Source organism: Tursiops truncatus, chromosome 12 (assembly GCF_011762595.2).
Source record: "Tursiops truncatus isolate mTurTru1 chromosome 12, mTurTru1.mat.Y, whole genome shotgun sequence".
Classification (NCBI taxonomy): Eukaryota; Metazoa; Chordata; class Mammalia; order Artiodactyla; family Delphinidae; genus Tursiops; species Tursiops truncatus.
The window spans coordinates 15,824,363-15,845,727 of record NC_047045.1 but is presented as its reverse complement, the minus strand read 5'-3'; the positions used below and the strand labels follow the sequence as shown (position 1 = coordinate 15,845,727).

The 21,365-nt window shown below is 36.1% G+C and overlaps 1 long non-coding RNA gene across 1 annotated transcript in view; it reads right to left on the bottom strand.

Annotated features, from left to right (window-relative positions):
* Positions 1-21,365, bottom strand: part of LOC141275987 (uncharacterized) — a 219,597-nt gene that overhangs the window by 196,079 nt on the left and 2,153 nt on the right. The window contains exon 2 of the long non-coding RNA XR_012324711.1: positions 6,882-6,993. This is a non-coding gene — a long non-coding RNA (uncharacterized lncRNA). The remainder of the gene's footprint in view (positions 1-6,881; positions 6,994-21,365) is intronic.

Here is a 21,365-nt window from a genome sequence, read left to right as displayed (position 1 = left end):
CCATACAATCAGACAATCCCTCTAGGCTACAGCACGGCATTAAAAAGATATCCGGTGATCTCTTTTCTTATTCCAAAATCAAATTATTCCTTATGTGGATAACCAAGAGAATATGGTGTTCTGGAATCCAAGAAAAAAATTATTTCAATGTAAAGTGAGTGGTGATCTGTGTTGAATACTAAGAAACACAGGGAAATGAGGACAGAGAAGTATCCTTTTGATCTGATAACATGGAAGTCATGAAACAACAATTTTAGAGGGGAATGGAGATGAAAACCAGACCACTGGAAAGTGAATGAAAAATCGACAAGTCAAGAATGGAAATTTAAACGAAGTCTTGAGAGGTTGGGTTTTTTGTTATTATTGTTTGTTTGTTGATCCTACTAAGGAAAACATTAAAATGTGATGGAATCTGGAAGCAGACTTCTGATGAAAGAAATTTTTTGCTTTTTTTGATTATACAGAAAGATCTTGGATTATGTTTGAATTTCCGAATGCGTTAAGAACATGCAAGAAAGAGGGAGAAACTGCTAAAGTAGGAGAGAGAGGAAAATAAATATATATACAAAGTGCCTATGAAAGCAAAATTTTTAAGAGCCTGTGTATAAGCAGAAGGGTATATACAACAGGAAGAAAGACAAGGATAATACAAAATGGATAGTATCTGGAACTCCGCACCCCCCCTCCCCCGGCCAACTATGTAATCGGAGTTCTGAGATTCTTTTTCAATATTCTACCCAATTACCAAGTTTCCTTAGAGCCAGTTCTTCCATTAGCTGGACGTTCCATTCCTACAACCCTCTCTCCATGTCTGAGGCCCTGCATTTTATCTGCCTTTCCATTTCTAGCTGTCAAGATGGCAATCAAATTCTCGGTCTAGAGCCATCTACAAATTGGCAGCCCTGTGCCTACTTAAATGAACATCAAATCTCCTAGATTCACTTTAAACTTATGACTCATGGTGATCATTTCCTGTTTGTTCTTGACCTCTTGAAGGATATCCCACGTTCGAATTTTTCTTGGCCCCAAAGTCTTCAAGACTCCATGCCTTGAATCACTGGCCTCTGATGCTGCTCCTGTGTTGATGTCTTTGTTGGGTGAGCATCCTTTTTCCTAACGGTCACAACTGATTCTCTCCTGGAATTTCTTTACTAAATCATAATGACAAGAAGCTTAAATGCAAGGAATTGAGAAGACTTTATATTCTAACTAAATTATAGAGATTTAGGAACAGTATAATCAAGTTACAGAATACAATCCAAAGGTATCTTTCTTATTTAGAAAATTTACACAGAAAAAAAAGCCTTATGTTTTATGATATCCCACTAACATGGTCTTAGAGAGATTACGTATATCTGATGTAATCAGGTTAGACTGGGTATATGAGAGAGAACCTTGCTAGGCATTTCTAGATATTTTCAAATTTTGAAATAATTTGTAGCAAATTTTTTCCTCCTGTCTCTGAAGACAGTGGTCCTAATAATTTTTAGAAGCAGTCAGTATAAATGATACAGTAAAGTATCTTGTCAAATCATCAAAAGTAGCCAATTTTTGATAAACTTTTCAACCCAAAAGAAATATATGTATCCTATGATTACCATGGACTTAAACGTATCCAGCTTCTTAAAATTCTTAATAAAATTGTGAATGTCTATGCATAAATTTTAAAAATCACAATTCTAGTTGTTCGGTTTGAACTAGATAATATAAACAACTGGGGATATATTTTATGTATTTCTAAATCCTCACTTATACAAGTCACTATATTCTGTACAGAAGAAAAGAGATCATTGGTTAATCTGGCGACTTAGCTCAGTGAAGTTCTTTAAAAGACCTTCTTATGTATTTTATCCTTCCAAAGGTTATTTACCTTTCGCCGTGGCACCAATAAGCCAGTGTTAGTATAAAGTTTGTATTAAGGCTATATTATAAGATTAATATTATTATTCCCAGGACTGGTTTAAATAAAAAGAACATTTGAAGTCAGATCTTAAGTCATATAGAACTAGGCTTGAACACCACCAGCTCGGTGAAGATCTCAGGCCATAGAGTATCTCTGACCTTCATCTTTATGTTTGAAATAAAGATAAGAAGCCATTCCCCATAGGATGAGGGGATTAAATATTTATAAATAGCCCAGTGACTGGCATACACTAGATGGTGGACAAATGTTGGTTCCTTCCCTGCCATTGAAATTGAGAAAACAGATGCAAAGAAGATGCAATAAAGTACTCAGCATCTCACAAACAATTAACTAAATAAAAAACATCTAGGTCAATATCCTTTGTTTTCACTTACAATGTCTACCGATTAATCACTGGAACATGGAAAGTCCAGTCAACCAGCGTGTTACTGTTTCTAAATATTAGCACAGTTAGTTACACACAACAATAACAGCTCCTTGTTAAGAAGCTCAGCCCACCCTTAGCCCCAGTTAGCTCTCCAAAAATAGAAACTATCTGGTGACCAGACATAGATTGATGTTTGTCCACAGCCAGTGGTGAAAACTGAACACTGTCTGTGATGGTGGGTCAGTAGCGCCATCTATGTTTGAGAAGAATAACATATGTTTCTTGGTGCTCCTTTTCAATATAAAGACTGGTTGTTTGGTAATAGAGAAAGGAAACAGAGCTACAGTCTACTGCTCAGGTTCTGAGCCATCCAGCTTCTGCAGAGGCCCTGACTGACTTTTTAATTTCAATTTGCTAAGTGAGTGGTTTAGGTTAGAGATATGAACAGTTAGACTAGGCAGGTAGATCAAGTTGCCGAAAGGACTTAACAGCATGCTGAATTAACTTTTTATGAATAAAGAATAAAAATCTTTGGACATTGCTTGGTATAGACAGATATTCATGCTCTGCCTAAAATACTCGTAAATCATGCTTACATAAAAACTAAGTATTTCTAAATGTTTTCATCTTATATTAACAGAGAAAAGAGCTTTAATGTCCACTATCTTTCGAGCCTCACAATAACAAGGTGTAAGGAAAAACACCCATTGATATACTTCCTACTTTGTGCAAAGACAAAACTACTTATAATTATACTTATTTTAAGTTAAAATAGAGCAAAAATACTAAGATGTCTCTCCAGTTATGGAAGTAATTAATTCATATTATTTGTTATTTTAAATTACATTATATTTATCATTTTCTTCCAGGAAAAGAAGCAATTTTTAGGCTTCTCTGAAAATTATGTCAATTTGCCCTCCATAACTCAACTCAGTTTTTCTTCAAAAAGGCTTATTTTTCAGAACATATATAAAATCACTGAAATTTTAACTTAGATAATCTCATTTGATCATTTTCAAGCATTTTTAGTATGAACACAGTAATAAATAGTGTTCACATTAAATGTAATTATATCCTAGTTTTTAATACACTGACATCTCAGAGAGTAACACTTATTCCACTAAATTTAAGACTGAAATAATGTCTGAGAATCCATCATGAGCCAATTGCGGAGGAGAGAGGAAAGAAATCACCTCCAGGAGGTGGGGTTTTACATCCAATCTCCCTGCTTTATAACTTCCTGCCATTAGCACAAATCATAGGTCATTTGACCTTTCCTTGGGCATGTGGTAAAATCTGAAGTCTTCCCAATGTTGTATCAGTAGAACTGCAATATATTTAATTTGCTGGAATTTAAAGGAAGGAAAAAAATTATGATCATTTAAAAAATTCTAGCAAAGGGGGCTTCCCTGGTGGCGCAGTGGTTGAGAGTCCGCTTGCCGATACAAGGGACAAGGGTTCATGCCCCGGTCCGGGAAGATCCCACATGCCGCGGAGCAGCTGGGCCCGTGAGCCATGGCCGCTGAGCCTGCGTGTCCGGAGCCTGTGCTCCACAACGGGAGAGGCCACAACAGTGAGAGGCCTGCATATCACAAAAAAAAAAAAAAAAAAATTCTAGCAAAGATTTTTGTGTTCCTTTAAACAACACATGGATCTTCCATGACAAAATCTTTTTTAGGTTTCAAGTGGAATAATAGCTTTGTGGGGTTTTTTTTCTTTCACTAGTACATTTAAATAGAAAAGGTGGGAGGCTGAAGAACGGTGGGGTGAAGAGACTAGCGATTATTAAGCTTCTACTATTTTTCCAGGTACTTTACACATAGTATCTCATTTAATCCTCCCAGCAGGCTTTTAAGAAAGTATTACCATTTCCATTTTAGAGGTGAAGAAACAGGGTCCAGAAGGGTTAAGTACCTTACTGAAGGCTAATACAGTTAGTAAATGGCAGACTCAAGATCCGCCTTCCAGTTTCCCCAATTTAAATATGTTCATTCCATTACCCTACACAGCATACCGATTAAAGCAAAAATTAATATTAAAACATCTACACTAATTTTAAAAGCCAGGCACAAAAATTTTCATTATGTATCATTCTTTTAATAAAGGGTTCAAATAATAGTAAAAACTAATCTGTGGTGTTAGAAGTTAAAACAGTGACTTTCCTTGGGGGGTAGAGATTAGAAGGGGGTACAATGGGATCTTCTGAGGTATAGATAATATTTTGTTTTGTATTCTGTGTGCTAATTATGCATAAGTGTTTGTTTTGTGAAAATTCACCAAGTTGTACACTCATGCTTTCTGTGCTTTCTCTTTGTGTATATATAGTACTTCAAAAAAATTTTTAAATACTCATTTTTCAGTTGGATGAGATATCTATTCCATGATATGTAGGCTTGAATTGATTCCAACACAATGCTTCTCTTTAGTTTATACAAAGTCCAAACATCTTGGATTTGAAGAGCTAGGCAGAATATCTTTCCAAAATGATTTTCATCTGAGACATCTGTATTTCTGTTTCTGATCCCATCAAATCCTTGGAGGTCAGAGGTAAATACTTAAAAATAAAAATATGAACACTTCATATGCCACCAGCCACTTCAAAGGTGACTCAGATCAAGAATTGGCTCCTGCCTTGAAGATGATGTATTTTTTTCTTGTGCTATATCAGGCTGCTTGGCCCAACCATACCTAGAAAATACACTGCAGTACTGACTTTTATTTTTATATTTAATATAAACGCTATAACAAAAAGAAAGCATTTGAAATAAATTTAACTCAAGAAATCTCCCTATTCATTACTTACTTCTGGATTGATTGGTTCTATAACCTAAAGTCTTTGTGTAGGTAGCAGTTTTCTTAAAAGAGACTATTTATAACCTCAGTATTGAAAGGAAATTGGAAGGAAGGAAGGAAAGAAGGAAGGAAGGAAGGAAGGAAGGAAGGGAGGATGGATAAGGGAGGGAGGGAGGGAAGAAGTTAGACATGAGTTCTGGTTTCTTGACATGTTATGGAATTTTTTTTTTTGCCCATATTTTAGAGATGATACCTATAAAAATTACAAATTTACAAGTCAGAAAATACTGTGAAGTGTTCTACAAATATTTCAATAAGACAGTTTAAGAATGATTTTACACTTGATCTTATCCAAAAGGACAAGAAGAGATGAGAATGATTTTTTAAAAGTAGGTAACATTACCAAATCTCACCAAAAATATTTCACTTGAATACTAATCAAGCCTTTATACTTTATTCTGGGCTACATGAAAGAGACAGGACAGAGAGGAACAAACTAAATGACACTTCTCGCTCTGAAAAATCAGAGCACATCTGAAATGTAGGATATTTCACAAGACAACTGATTCACTCCATGCAACATTTCAGCATCATAAGTAAAGATATCACTGGAGAGTCAAATAGATTTAAGGGATATATCAACCAATGTGATGTGTGGCACTGGATAGGATCCTGATTTGCACAGATCACCTGTGAAGAACATTTGGGGGACCAACCAGGGAATATAGACTGGGTATTAGCTGGAACTGTCACTAATTTTGTGAACTGTGATATAATTTTATCATCTAAAAATATGGCCTTAATTTTATAAGATGCACAATGACATATTTAGAGGTGAAATGTCATGATAACTGTAATTTAATTTAAAATATATTACATTACAAAATAAAAAGCTGTGAAACTATTTTTAATATTTATAAGACAGCTCATAGAGCTCAACTTACACTTACTTCAATGATACCAGATATTTTTTCAAAAAAATTATAGAAGTCATATTCTTTTAATAAAATTATGAAATCCATTCACATTATTTACAGAATTAGCTTAAAATGCAGTTGGTTCCCAAATTGACCCCTGTATACAGAGGGCAAGGAGAGCCTGAAGAAAGAGGCAGACTTCCAGATGGGTAGGTGGCAGGTTTAATAAGCAAGAAAATTTACTTATGATCCTTGTTTTTGCAGCCATAAAATAAGTAGATCTCGCCGAACCCCCCAGACAGAATCTCAAACTTTATATAGAGGCTTTAACTGGGTTCAGTCACGTATATTGTCCAGCTGGTCTCAGCAACACAGGGCTCTCTCAAGGCTGTGCCCCTGAAGAAGGCTCTCACTGTGGAAACTCTGGGCAGAATGTATATTGCAAGGACAAAGGAGGGGTGCGGAGCCTCCCAACAGCCGGGCCCAACTTGGGGATCAACTGGCAGTCACGTCCTCTCCATGACCTCCTCCAACATACACTAACACAAAAATGAGCTTCTACTTTACAATTATACTTTTTAGTTTCAGAACGAAGATAACCTCAGGTATCGCCTACCTTAATTGCCCTCTTATTTACCAGATATTTCTTAGAAGTACCTCTGACTGTTTAAAAAGCCAGTATCTCTGTCAAAGGATAAAAGCACTACACCTAGGATTCAAAATGAGTTTCAAGAGAGTAGTTCAAACTTTCTGGGTAGCAGGCATGATCATGTCATTTATAGAGTGCCTATTACACGGCAGTCGCTATGTTTTGCATTTCACATCATTTTGTAGCACTCTTAACAATACTAAAAGGCAGTAACTGCCATCATAATCTTACCTGTGGCGGGAACTCAGGAACAGGAAACTGAAGCTTGTAAGTGGTTGAAAACTAAAACATGAAATTCCATTTGTTCAACTCCAAAGTTGATACTTTCATTCTGTCTTCTTGCCTACAGAATATAAACATATTTAGAATAGGCATATAAGCTCTAGAAGCTTGGAAGTGAAAAACTAGTTATTTAAATATACAAAACCCAAGATTTTCCTTTAAAAATTTACATTTAACTCACCATATTTTTAAGTGCTTATAGTTAAGTATTACCATAAAGTCTGAATCGTTGTCTAGACCAAGTTGAAATGTTACATAAAAAATAAATCAAATACATTTACTATATCATATTTTTACTTTAAATTAACTCGTTTTCTTTGCTTCCTTTTTTTTTTTTGGCCTGGTTATATCTGCAAATTTATTTACAATCTCAGATCATTGTTTGTGAGAAAGAGTTAATTACAGTAATCACCACCACAACATTGAAACTAAGGCTTCTCAAGGTCTTCATCAGGGGTGGTCTAGTGAACTCTATCCACAGCCATCCTTTGACTCAATTATTCTATTTGATATTATTCTAAGAGCCAAGGGAAAAACTTGTTTTGCAGGGGTTTTTTGTTTTGTTTTCAGTTTCCAATGTTTATGCTATACCTATAAATTGAGTCAAATTTGCATGTATTATCCTATAAGATAACCATTTTATTTTGTTAATTGAGTAAGTCAATTATAGAATAATATGTATGCCATCACCACTTCTGTTTTAAGGGGAAAAACACGGTTTAAAATGCTTCTGACTTGTTTGTATATACATAGAGAAATGGTGGAAAATATACTTAAATCCTTGCTACTCAAATGTGGTCCTCAGATCAGCAGCACCTTGGGATTATTTTAGAAAGGAAAAATCTCTACACTGGATCTGTTCAATGTGAATCTTCATTTTAACAAAGTTCCCAAAGTGATTTATATGCCCATTAATGTTAGCAAGGACCGTTCTGAACAATTAATATTTGTTATAACCAAAAGATGGAATTAAAATAGGAAGGAGAAATTATTGAATTTTTCTGTATACCTTTCTGTATTCTTCAATAGTTTATGACAGATAAATATTACTCTTATAATTAAAAAATAAAATAGAAAAATTTTGGAATATATGCATACACCAGACTACACAGGCTGCCATAACAAAATACCATAGATTGGGTGGTTAAAACAACAAAAATTTATTTCTGACAGTTCTGGAGTATAGGATGACCAAGATTAAGGTCCTGGCAAGGTAGCTTTCATTCTGAGGCCTCTTCTCTTGAACTGTAGGCAGCAGCCATTTCACCACATGCTCACACGACCTCTTTTTTGTGAGCTCCTAGAAACTGAATGAGTTCTCTGGTGTCTCTCCTTAAAAGGGCACTAATCCCATCAGATCAGGACCCCACCCTCATGACTTCATCTGACTGTAATTACCCTCCAAAGACCTATCTCCAAATACCATCACGTTGGTGGTTAGGGCTTTAACATACAAATTTGAGGGGAGCAGACAAAAGCATTCAGTCTGTAACAATGCATACATACATACTATCCCAAATTATCGTCTAAGAATAATTATGAAGCAATTCTTCTGAATATCTGTTTTGGGGAAGTGGAATTTTATTCATTTAAAACTGAGCAAGAAGACTACAAATTTATCTGCTCTATTTCATAGAAAAGTGTCCCCTAAGTTGTTTTTTTCACGTTTTAACTTCATTAGACTTAATGTTGCATTAATTTAGTACTGCTCCCCTAGGAAGAGTATGAAAGTCCTTTTTGTCTGCTCAGATGTTCAGAATCACCCGTGAAGTAGGAGCTTCTTTATAAACTATGCCATATGTAAATGAAATGGCCCTTCAGGCATTGCCTGCTGTTATCACGGAACATGGATCCAAAACTGTTCACCACATGCTGGCATAGAAGGTGTTTAAGGTAGGCAGTCTTACGAATGTCTGAAAGACTAACCAGAGAAATCTCAGAGTTACTCTACCGGAGCTCATAATAAAGACAGTGATGTACACAGGAGATTAAATTAAATGATCCAACAACTCTGCAAAATATATATTCTTGTTCACATATCATTTTCATAAACTGTTTCTGAAAACCTGTCAGTTTTGATTCTTTTTAAAAAATTGCAAAAAACTCTAAATACATACAGGAACATCATTAACCTTTTAAAGAGTATATATGTAAAACCTAAACTAAAATCATACTGATGAGAGATTGAACACTTTTCCCCTCAGACTGAGAAGAAGGCAAGGATGTCCTCTTTCACCACATCTATCCAGCATCATACTGGAAGTTCTTGCTAGTGCAATTAGATAAGAAAAAGAAATTAAGTATGCAAACTAGAAAGGAAGAAAAGACAGAGTTTTAAGGGTGGACTCTGCTCAAAAGCTTTGAAATACCTAGTGACTTCAGCAACATTAAGTTTTACCACTTACAAGATAATCTATAGGATAATCAATGGGAACTTCATTTGCAAAACTCATTCACTGCCTTTCTCTAGATTTTCTTTCATAGCACTGTGGACACAGGATGATTTCTTTTCGGAACAATAACAAAAGACTTATCCCATCTCAGGGTTTGACTGTAATGTGTGATTTTGCTATTCAACATAAAAACGGGAAGATGTAAAGTATGGTAAATAAGGAATAAACTTTGGTGTCAGGCTCTCCTGGGTTTGATAACCAGGTCTACCTCTCACCAGCTAAGTGACCTTGGGCAAATGGTTTGACTTCTCTAAACCTCAGTTTTCTCACATGTAAAGTGTGTGTTGGGAGGAATATATCAAAAATTTAAATGAATTTAGCATATAACAAATACTCTATACACAAAGTAGTTATTATAATTACCATTATTTCTATCATCCTACTTCCTTAACTCTCATATTTTTTCTCATTTCAACATTTCTCTAATCTGGATGTATCTATAGATAAAAAGAAACTTGTCAATGGGATTAAAGGGGAGATGCAACATATAAATAATTAATATTCTCTACACTTGTATGATTTTTTTTAAAGCCATATGTTAAAAGTCATCTGTTCACTCAATTTAAACCACGTTTGAGTTATTTGCATTAGCAGTGCCTCACACAGTTGAGTTTTACTTTAAATTCAGACCCCTAATAACAGCTCTTCAAAAATTACGTGATTCATCCTTGAACTAAAACATGGTACCTGCAAGTTACCAGTCAGTGCAATGAAAGGCAATAGAAATCACCATAGTTTTATCAGTAGTCTTAAGCTTTCCTGTATATTAGAATCCCTTAGACTTTTTTTTTCTTAAGTACCAAGGCTGCAGATTCTGCCTCAGACCAACTAAATCAGATTTGTGGAGGGGTGTGGAGAAGACTAAACATTTGAAGGTTTTTTAAAGTACCCCTAGGTGCTTTTAATAAGCAGCCAAGTTTGGAAACTACTAATTGGCAGAGGACTTTTCAAAGTTAGAAGAGGTTGGTAAGACTTCTGGCTGAATTTCAAGATAAACTGCTTAACTTCCAGCAATAGGCATTCAATGTAAGTATAATATTTCACTTATGATGACTGAAAATCAGCAAAACCCAGGGGTATAAAGATGGAGGTTTCCTGTTTTTCTTTTAAAATTCTCTGTATCTGAAATTTACTCTCAAGAACCCATTTTTATCAGTAGCAAAAAATGTTAAATTAACTAATTAATAACACCTAGATACTTCCAGGTAGATTCAGTTCCATCCAATGGTTTGAAAAGCCAGCTCAGTGTTATTTTCTCAACCGTCTTGCTGATCACAGGCACCACAGAAACTTTCTCTCCTTCCTCCAGTCCTGGCCCTACTGGTTGTTTTCAAACAGAGGGAAGGAGGGGGAAGAGCCCCTTTAAAAACTGAGCATGCGTTCACTGTGAGGAGATCATAGGTGATTTTGGTGTCCTTTCCCAAGTCTACTGCAGGTCCAGCTCCTGGAACTTTTGTAGTCTATTTTCTCAGTGAGGGTGATATTTAATGCTGGTCCTACCAGGTGGCACATTGGGTACTGCGTGGGCGTCCATCTTCCTCTGTACTGCTTCTTGGTATGAGTAATTTCCAGAAGCCCAGCTGCACTCTGCATCAGGTAGACCCTAGCTGGGGGTCCATACCTCAGGTCTCTCAAAGGGTCAATATTCCCTTCACTGAGTCATTGAATTTGCTCCCTGGGATGATTAATTTTATGTGTCAATTGGTTAAGCTATGGTACCCAGTTGTTAAGTCAAACCCCAGTCTAGATGTTGCTGTGAAAGTATTTCTAAGATGTGATTATCATTTAAATCAGACTTTGAGCAAAGCAGATGCAAATCAGTCTTTGAGCAAAACAAACTTATGCTTATCATGGGGAAAAAAGAGGGAGGGATAAATTGGGAGACTGGGATTGACATATACACACTACTATATATAAAACAGATAACTAATAAGAACCTACTGTATATAGCACAGGGAACTCTACTCAGTACTCTGTAATGACCTATTTGGGAACATAATCTAAAAAAGAGTGGATATATGCATATGTATAACTGGTACACTTTGCTGTACAGTAGAAACTAACACAACATTGTAAATCAACTGTACTCCAATAAAAATTAATTTAAAAAAAAAAAGACTGCAACATAGATTCCCCCACCTGAGTTTCCAGCTTGCAGATTTTGAACTCAAGACTGCAACATCAACTCTGACTTGAACTTCCAGCCTGCTGGCCTGCAGCACAGATTTTAGACTCATCAGCCCCCATAATCGCATGAGCCAATTTCTTAAAATAAATCTGTGTGTGTGTGTGTGTGTGTGTGTGTGTGTGTGTGTGTGTGTGTGTGTGTGAGATCTTCTATTGGTTCTGTCTCTCTGGAGAACGCTGACCAATATTTTCATCAACCCACTCATGTATTTTGTGTTCTACCACTTATACCTGTAGGAATGAAATATTTTAACATTTCTGATCTCTATGCCAGGCAGGGTGCTTGCTTGCTTTCTCTTCCACTGACCGCCCTTTCATTAGGCCATCCTGTTACTTCTCTTGCTTTCTTCAAGCCCTTGTAGGGTGGAACTCAACTTTTTTCAAGCCCTCATAGGGTGGAACTCAGGCTTTCATATATTGGAACTCTAGGCAAAGTAGGGTATGGTACACATCCACACTCTGAATTCCGCCAAAAAATAATTTATGGGGAAAATCTAATTGTTCTTCTCTGCCCCAGTTGTTCTTCTCTACTTCTTCTGTTACTTTGAGTAACAGAAACCGTCATTCTCTTCACTTCAGTTTGTTTACCATTCCCTGACCCCTCAGCCTCCTCCGAAAGGCAAAAAGCTGAATGGATATAGGTAGGATGACCAACTGTCCCAGTTTGCCCAGGACTTTCCCAATATTAGTACTGAAATCCCAATCCTAGGCAAACTGGACAGGGCAGAAGGCAGAGGGGATCAGACCAACCTATCAGATTTTCTCACTTTAAAATTACTTTGAAATCTTCTCCATCCATCATACAGTAGGCTTTTAATCTCAGGAGTCAAGAATCTTTTAGATTTGAATTCTTGAAGAATCTCCCATCAAATGGAAACTTCATTTCTCCAATCTGAATGGTGGGAGGGGTTGCTGCAGAAGAGCTTACATACTATATGATATCTCAAAGTAGTAGTCCGTCACAAATCAATTCTTCATATATTAATCTAAGAGTATACTTTGATAATCTTCCAAATAACTTATTAATCCTCCAAAATAATGAATCTGGCATGGACTGTGAAAGAAGACACAGGCTATGGCACTAGCAAAGTGGCTTTTTGAAAATGAATAAATGTATATTAGTGCCGGTTTATAATAAAGTTGTGCTTATATTTAGTATAAAGATTCTACATTGAAGATATATCTTAAAATCAATAATGTCTTAAAAGTGAAGAAATTCATTATTATTGTTAATGATTTAGTAAAAGCAATGTGGAAATGGCACCATCAGTCCACAGAGCTCCTCAGTCACATCCAGGACACGAACAAACAGACCAAACAAGAACAGAAGAATGAGAATCCAGATAAACATGCGTGACTTTTCAGCGGTCACTGAGTACATAAGGCCACAAGCTCAGAGAAGTTAGCTAGAAACGCAGTAGCAGATCTCGTAGATGTAGGAAGGCCACTCAGAGCCAGGAGGTATGAGAAGCACTGGTTTCAGAAATATTGTATATATTATGAAACCAGCTGTAATTCTAAAGGTAAAGTCTGCCCTTAATTTACGGAGAGGCAGGAAGGCCAAAACACAGGAATAGAAGTGAAAGGGCATATGGGCTGACACCTTGCTAATATATCCCTGCTCTGAATAGACTTTTCAAGGTCCAAATGAGAGAAAACTAGTGCAATGGAAATGTGCCACATAGCCAATATCAGTCTAAAGATCTACCATTATAATTGTATTATATGTACTCATTCCAGCGTTTATTACACTTTCACTAAATTCAATAAGCACTATTCTGATTTATACACAGTTTATGTTCTATGCAATATCTGAGAATTGTTAGAAAAACAAATTATCTTTTTTATTGCAATGTACTTTTCAAAAACTTCACTGTTTGTGCTACTTTGGCTAAGGTTTTATTATGAAATAGATTGATCAGGGGTAAGTACTTCAGAATAAATATCAAGATGTAATATAAGGAATGCTTTATTTGCTAATAATTAATGTTTGCCATTTTAGACAAAGCAAATACTAATATGTATGAGCCAAAAGATATAAACAAAGTCCACAGAAGAAATGACAGGGAAATACAACGCGTAACTTGGACTTAGTTCAGATGGCACTTTCATCTTACTGATTCATAAAATTAAAGAAAACTGAACTAGTACCTAGTACCTCAGAAGGTCTCGAGAGAGAAAATTTCATCTTAATTCCTTCTCCAACAGCACTGAGTTCACACAGAAGTTGCCCAATAAAATATGTGCTTATTTGATTTGTTTGTTTATTCTACCTGGGGGAAGCACTGCACCATAATACTACTAAACCATGCACCTTATTACACCTCTGATACAATGTGAATGCTTATGCTTCAAATTATACTTATATCCTTTCAATTATATAGGATCAGAATGGACTAAAACTCCCGTAATTTTCATCCTGATAAAGGTTTTTCTTTTCCCTGTTGTCATCTAATTTAGATCCTCAATCCACATGATACAAAACTTGCAGTTACTATGTTAGGACTTCTCTCCTGTGTCACTTAGCCTCACAAAATTTCTCAAGTAAATTATTATGAACAATTAAAGCCATGTTTTAAAATTACAGCTTAAACTAATTTGAAAAGTGACACCAAATGTCAGCATACAACAGGGCTGAACATATAAAGACTGAGGAAGTAGGATACTTCACAAACAGGCAATAAAAATTCCTTAAAATGTTACGAGATTTTTGTACAATTAGATCCATAATCTCAGAAAGAATTTTGTCCTCGTCCTCATATAGTATGTGTTGAGAGACGTTTACTTCTCTGAAAAAAATAAGAATATATTCTCCCATTTTCTCAAAAGACAAATTAGAGAAAACCTAAAGTCTGCCTACATCAATTGCTTTCTCAAATGTATTATCAAACCTTTATTGGGTTGAACACTAAACTTGTGACCTTAAAGTCCTTAAACTAACTATATATCCAGGGTGGAATTATGGAGTCAACAAGGCTGCCCTGGATATCATTTTGGGAAACTTAAATATTTAGCACTTAAAATGACAGCTCTTCTTGTGCTCCAATATAACAGATCAGAATACCAGCAAGTCAAGTTGCTGACTACTCGCATTAACTTTTGTAGCTATAACATTCTCCTGAATTTTACCTAATTGCATGTAGTAAAGTCCTGAGAAAAAAGGTATTCACATTTTCAAAACTGTTTCTCTCATTTAAACAACACCCACATGGTAGCAACGAGTTGCTAAATCTTTCACAAAATGCTACCTGATGTTCTTTAAAATACCTAGCAGCACTGGACATTCATTTTGGTTAACCATTATAGTCATTTTTTACATTTTTGTATCCTTTTACAAAGAGGGAGAAATATGGCCCTATATAAACCTAATGCCAAAAAAAATGTAAGCTAGTGCTCATTAAAATACCCAGTCTTTGCCAAAGCTAAATTCTGCCTCAGAATTGGGAGGGCAACGCCCATTCACAATGCCTTTGATGCCACAGCAAATTGTTTCAACCATCTTCATGCTATTTAAAGCATGAAAAAAATACAGACAATCATCTGGAATGCATTACCTTGAAAGTGCTTGACATCCTGGCCATGCCAAAATGAATATGATTGCAGCTCTTGTGGTACAAAACACTTTTACCTCATTATAGTCTCCAGACAACTTCTGTTATAATCCCATTTTCACTTACTATTGCTCTCAAAATTCTCCATTGAGAAACTTTCATACTACAAACACAGACTTAAATTTACCTTTTATATTTTTTAAACATGGGGGAAAAAACTCCCCCCCACACCAAAAAAAAAGTCCTTAAAAATGTCAGAGATTAGATATAAGATCTGAAGATTCCAGACTACCACAGTCATTTCAATGATAAGAATCACACCTACAGCGCACAAGGAGAAGCGAAAATAAAATAAATTCTGAGTTACTCAGTGTTAATGTTTAATTACCATCTGATCTGTTAGAATGAAATTTGAGATTAAGGTGTGAAAGAAAGGTATTTTAATTGTATACAAATGATCTATGCGCTCCTTCTACCATATTACTTGCCACAAATAATGAAGTTGATTTTCTTGCCAGAGTAAATGCTATTTATTAGTAAAGAACAATATGCTTAGAGAACATTCACAATTTAGAGAATTTAAAATGTATACATTATAAAAATGTAGGAATGTAATATTTAAACTAATGGTATTCAAAACTGATTGAGCTATGACTCAATAATAAGGTTAAAAGATTTCCTATTCGTAGAAAAATGTACTACTTTTCCCCCACTCTACAATTATGCTGTCTTCTTCTTCCAGGTAACGAATCTCCCTATATCCTACTAGATAATCCAAACTCCTCACTGTGACGTGCAGTGTCTGACCCTGCCCTGGCTCTGGCATGTCTGCTCTCACCACCCTGCTGTCCTTTCTATGCCTTCACTCATGCTGTGCATCTGCCCAAATTACCCTTCCTCTGCTCTACACCTCCTCCAACTGCCTGTGAGCACAAACTCATCTTACAGACTTAACTACAGCATTACCACCCCCTTTCAAGTCTTTCCTGGTTCTCCATACACTTTGAGGAGGATTGACCACTTTTTCATCTGGGCCCTTTAGCATTACACCTGTAACACTTTACTGCACATATCCATTTACAAATTCTATCCATCAGCAAGCCCCAGCAGTCCTACTTCTGACACCTGTCTTAAATTACCCACCTCCTTTCATCTCCTTTACCACCATTCAGCTCAACCCATGGCATCACCTCTGGTCTTGTTGATCACAATATTCTCCTAACTCGCCTCTTACTTTCCACCCTGCACCTTCTACTCTTTTCCAACCCATACTCCATGCAGCCTCTAGAGTGATCTTTTCAAAATGTCTTCGGATCAGCAACCTGCTTTAAGTCTTTGAACATGTTCCTGTTGCTGTAAGAAGCAAACCTAAAGTCCCCATGGCCTGCAAGGACCTGCTTCCTTGCAGCCGAGGATCTGGCTCCTCCTGTCTCTCCAGCCTCAGCTCAGATCACGCCTGTCCCCAAAGCCTCATCATTCTCCAGCAGTACTGGAATCATTCTGCTCTTCAAAGACTCGGAAGTCCCCCGTGTTCATCTCTAACTTCTCCTAGCTCACACAGTGCATTCCCACTGTCAATCCTCAGGTCTCTGCTTGATATCACCCGTAGAAGAGCCCCTCATCACTCTGTGTAAAGTGGTCCCTCCCTCAATTACCCTAGATCGCATTACCCCATGTTTCCGTATATACTGAATACTCTGTGCTCATTTGTTTACTTGCTCACTCTCTGCCTTCATTCCTAGAACATATAGGTTTCGTGCGGGTAAAACTTTTGTCTGATTGGATATACCATGGCCTGTCTCAGCTCCCTGTCTGACCCATGGCAGATGCTCAGTAAATGGGTTTAATTAGTTAATTAATGACTTAGGTTTTTCTCCCTGTTACACTATAAACTCTTTGAAAGCAAGCATCATGCCTTATTTGTCTTTGTGATCCAGAATCTAGAAAAGTGTTTGGCATAAGATAAATTGTCCATAAATGACTGTGGAATAAATAAACGAAAGAATATATTTTACACCTTGGTTGGCATCTTTAGAGACACAAAATGTATAAATCGAACCCTCGAACAGCATCTGGACCTTTGAAGGTATTCAATAAATGTTTGTTAAGTGAAAGAATGAACAGCATATGCACATAGATAACTCACTCCTCTTGCTGCTCTGGTACCTGAAAACATCCACCATAAACCAGGACATTAAAATTCCTTGTCTAAGGAACAAATTAAAGTGTGTCAGGACTTAAAGTTTTAGTTTTGTGCTGATAGTGAGAATCTCTCATTCAAGGCCAATGTCTTTCAGGTGTTCCCATTTTCTCTTCCCAATTAGAGCAAAATCTGAAAACATCTGGAACTTTATACAACTATGCTCTGTGATTTCAGAAAATGTTAGTCAAAAAAAGTCTGGCCTTGAAAGCACTTTTAAAGTAAAACAGACTAATTTGGTAAGCACTGTTGCTGAAGAGTGCATGTTCTTTAATGATAAAAACCTCTAAATTGTTTCAGTTGTCATTCAGAACAATGAAAAGAATCTCTTTGAACCAAGCTATTGATAACAAGTTCATAGTTTGAAAGTGAAGTTTGAGGCTTGGAGGGGTGTGAAAGCAGGAAAAAGCATTCTTTATAGTTTTTTTTTTTTGAAGTAAAACATGTGTTTGGATTAAAAGCAATCATCCTTTCGTGCTTATATTTTGGCAAGGAACCTTATGTAGCAATCACAAGATTAAGACCATAAGTGATAGACTTAATAAAAGATCAGTCCATAAAAAAAAAAGTCTGCAATTAAAATCTAATATTTTCCTATTAACCTGATCCTACCTGGAAAACACACTTTTTCTGTGCTCATTTCACAGGAAAAACAGCCATTCATTTTCTTTTCTTTAGATTCTGCTTTCAAATGACTGCATATACCTTAACTATGGGGTTAAGGGAACTATGTATCATAACAAATAATAGTCTACACAAGATACATTTGAACAAAATAATGTTTTAAAAATATAAAACTTCTATGTGGTACATATAGACAATGGAATATTACTCAGCCATAAGAAAGAATGAAATAATGCTATTTGCAGCAACATGGTTAGACCTAGAGATTATCATACTAAGTGAAGTAAGTCAGACAGAGAAAGACAAATAGCATATGCTATCACTTATATGTGGAATCTAAAAAATTTTTAAATGATACAAATGAACTTATTTACAAAACAAAAACTGACTCACAGACTTCAAAAGCAAACTTATGGTTACCAAAGGGGAAATGTCATGAAGAGAGACAAATTAGGAGCTTGGGATTAACATATACACACTACTATATATAAAATAGATAATCCACAAGGACCTACACAGGGAACTCTACTCAATATTCTGTCGTAACCTATATGGGAAAGGAATCTGAAAAAGAATGGATATATGTATATGTGTAACTGAATCACTTTGCTGTACACCTTAAACTAACACAACATTGTAAACCAACTATAGTCCAATATAAAATAAAATTTAAAACAAAACAAAAAAATATATGAAACTTCTAAGAAGTCAGAGAAGACTACCAAGATGTTGTTTTAATGAAACTTTAGAAATTCCAGAGATGATTAATATTTCAGTGTTGCATATTCTGAGTCTTCATTTGCATCCTGTAACTGTACTGCTCTTTCCACTACAGCCGCCATATTTTGAATTCCTAATATGAACCAGGCACTTGACATCTGTTATCACTAATCTTTATTCCAGACAGTCAAGCTAGACATTGTTTCCCTTTTGTCGATGAGAGAAGTGAGGCATGGGGAAATCTGACCACTTGCCAGGCAGGATTTAGTACCCTCAGAATCTCTACAGAGAGTCTCCAAGCCCCCCGACAGGGACAGGCTCTCTCTGTGAGTGGTTCTCAGACCAGCAAGAGAATTCTTACTGAAGACCTTGTTAGAAATGCAAATTCTCAGCCCTCCCAGTGGAATCTTCTGAATTAGGAATGCTGGGGTTGGGAGGTGGAAGTCAGTCATCTGTGTTTTCAGAAGGCTTTCAAGTGATTTTGCTGCAAGCTCAAGGTTAAAATGACTGCTCTAGTTGAAATCATTTGCTTTGAAATGTAACTTCAAGGCAAGCTCCTGGCTCCTTTTCAGGTGAGGACTGCTTCTCCTAAGCCCTATGTGTAGCAGAGCCCTAGCACCTCCACTCTCTGGTCTGTTGATCTCAATGCCACACTCCCTGCCTCTTGATCTGTTCTGCATCTCTTCCCCTTATTCTTTGCCTGAATCTCTTTTTCCTTGTGATTTTCTCCTCTGAGATCGACTTTGCAACTCCTGGATCTGCCGTTGAGACATCCCAATCCTGAGATCACTCAACTACTCCCCTTGGTCTTTTTCTTACAGAAGAGTTCCCACTCTGGGAAGTGACCATTAGAAGGCTACAGAGGGCCTGCAAAGTTCACCAGAGAACAACAAAACAACCCTTTCCGTCAAAGGCCGCTCTGCCATGGCAGACCCAGCCTGGCTATATGTACAGCTTGCTGACTTCCACTGTTATCTTCCTGGGGCCTCAATAGCTGGCTTTGGCTGGAAATTGTTAAACTCAATGTCAGGTTGGGCCCGGGTTCAAAAATACAACACAAATATCATGGCTTATCCAGATATTTTAATCTGGCATTTAACATCTCATGTAAAGTTAACATCAGCTATGTAAATATGTGTACTCTTTAGACAGAGTTACAAAAATCATGAATAATCTCAAGATTACATCAGCTCTGTAACCAGAAACAGAGGACATTTCAAGATAAATATCAATGGAGGAAAATGCAAGGTTTTAGATTGTAATCCAACACCAAAATTATCCATCAAATCACATACTTAGGCACTCAACAGAAAAAAAAAGCAGTAAATTGACAGATGATTGATCAGTTGGATATTTCTCCAATTAGTTATATTACTTTCTGAAAGCCATAATAATTGTTGGAATACTATGCAAAATAGGCTGATTATCAGAAAAAAAATTTTATGTAATAGTTCCCTAATTTATAAAAAAAAAATTTAAGAAAAATAACTAATCATAGAAATCTGAAAAAACAAATCCTTATTGATCTTTCTAGTTTCACAGGATTCGTGTGCTCAAATATTCAATGGAAGGCTATGACAAAGTAAGGCTGTTCGTATATTCCAATTGTATGACCCAAGTTAGAAATACAGAATGTGACTAAACCAGATTGACCTGCCATGGGAAGAAAAATTATTAATGACAAAAATCCTAAGTCAAGGAATCTTTATTGATTACATCACAATTTCGTAGGAATGGGGAAGAGATGAATGGATGTTCACCACCCCTCATAACTGTATTAGAAAAGAAAGCAAAGGCATAATCCACCATGTACCCCACATTACTTTTTTCTTGCAAAACTACATTAAAACTCTTGGACCGACCATCAACAGATGAATGGATAAAGAAGATGTGATATACACACACATACACACACACAATGGAATACTACTCAGCCATAAAAAACAATGAAATTTTTCCATTTGCAGCAACATGGATGGACCTACAGGTTATTATGTTAAGTAAAATAAGCCAAAGACAAATATTGTATGTTATCACTTATATGTGGAATCTAAAAAATAAAACAAATGAATATCACAAAACAGAAACAGATTCACAGATATAGAGAACAAACTCTTGGTTACCAGAGAGAAGAGGGAAGGAGGGAGGGGCATGAGGTTAAGGTGTTAAAAGGTACAAGCTACTAAGTATAAAATAAACAAGCTACAATATATATTGTACAGCACAATGAATATATATAGCCAATATTTTAAAATAACTTTAAAAGAATATAATCTTTAAAAATATTGAATCACAATGTTGCATACCTGAAACTAATATAATCTTGTAAATCAGCTATATTTCAATTAAAAAATAAAAACAATAGGGCCCAAATTTTAAGATGTACTCTTATAAATGTACCGAGTCTCTGATTCACTTCAGAGTAAGAACAATGGTACCCTGCCATGGCCTAGTTTTGCCATACTTTTTGTCAGCATATGATGAAATCTTTTTGAGGCAGTAAAAATACTCCTGGAAATTTCCAAATATTTCTGCAATATTTCATGAAATATCAATACTAGATCCTGGATGTCGAGGCTAACTCTGGGTCATCAATTCATAAACAAATACCCATCCCGCCAATTAACTTCTCAGGCAATTAGTACCAAGAATAATACTGATGCCTAGTTTTTATATAATCCCTAGAGAAAACAGTGAT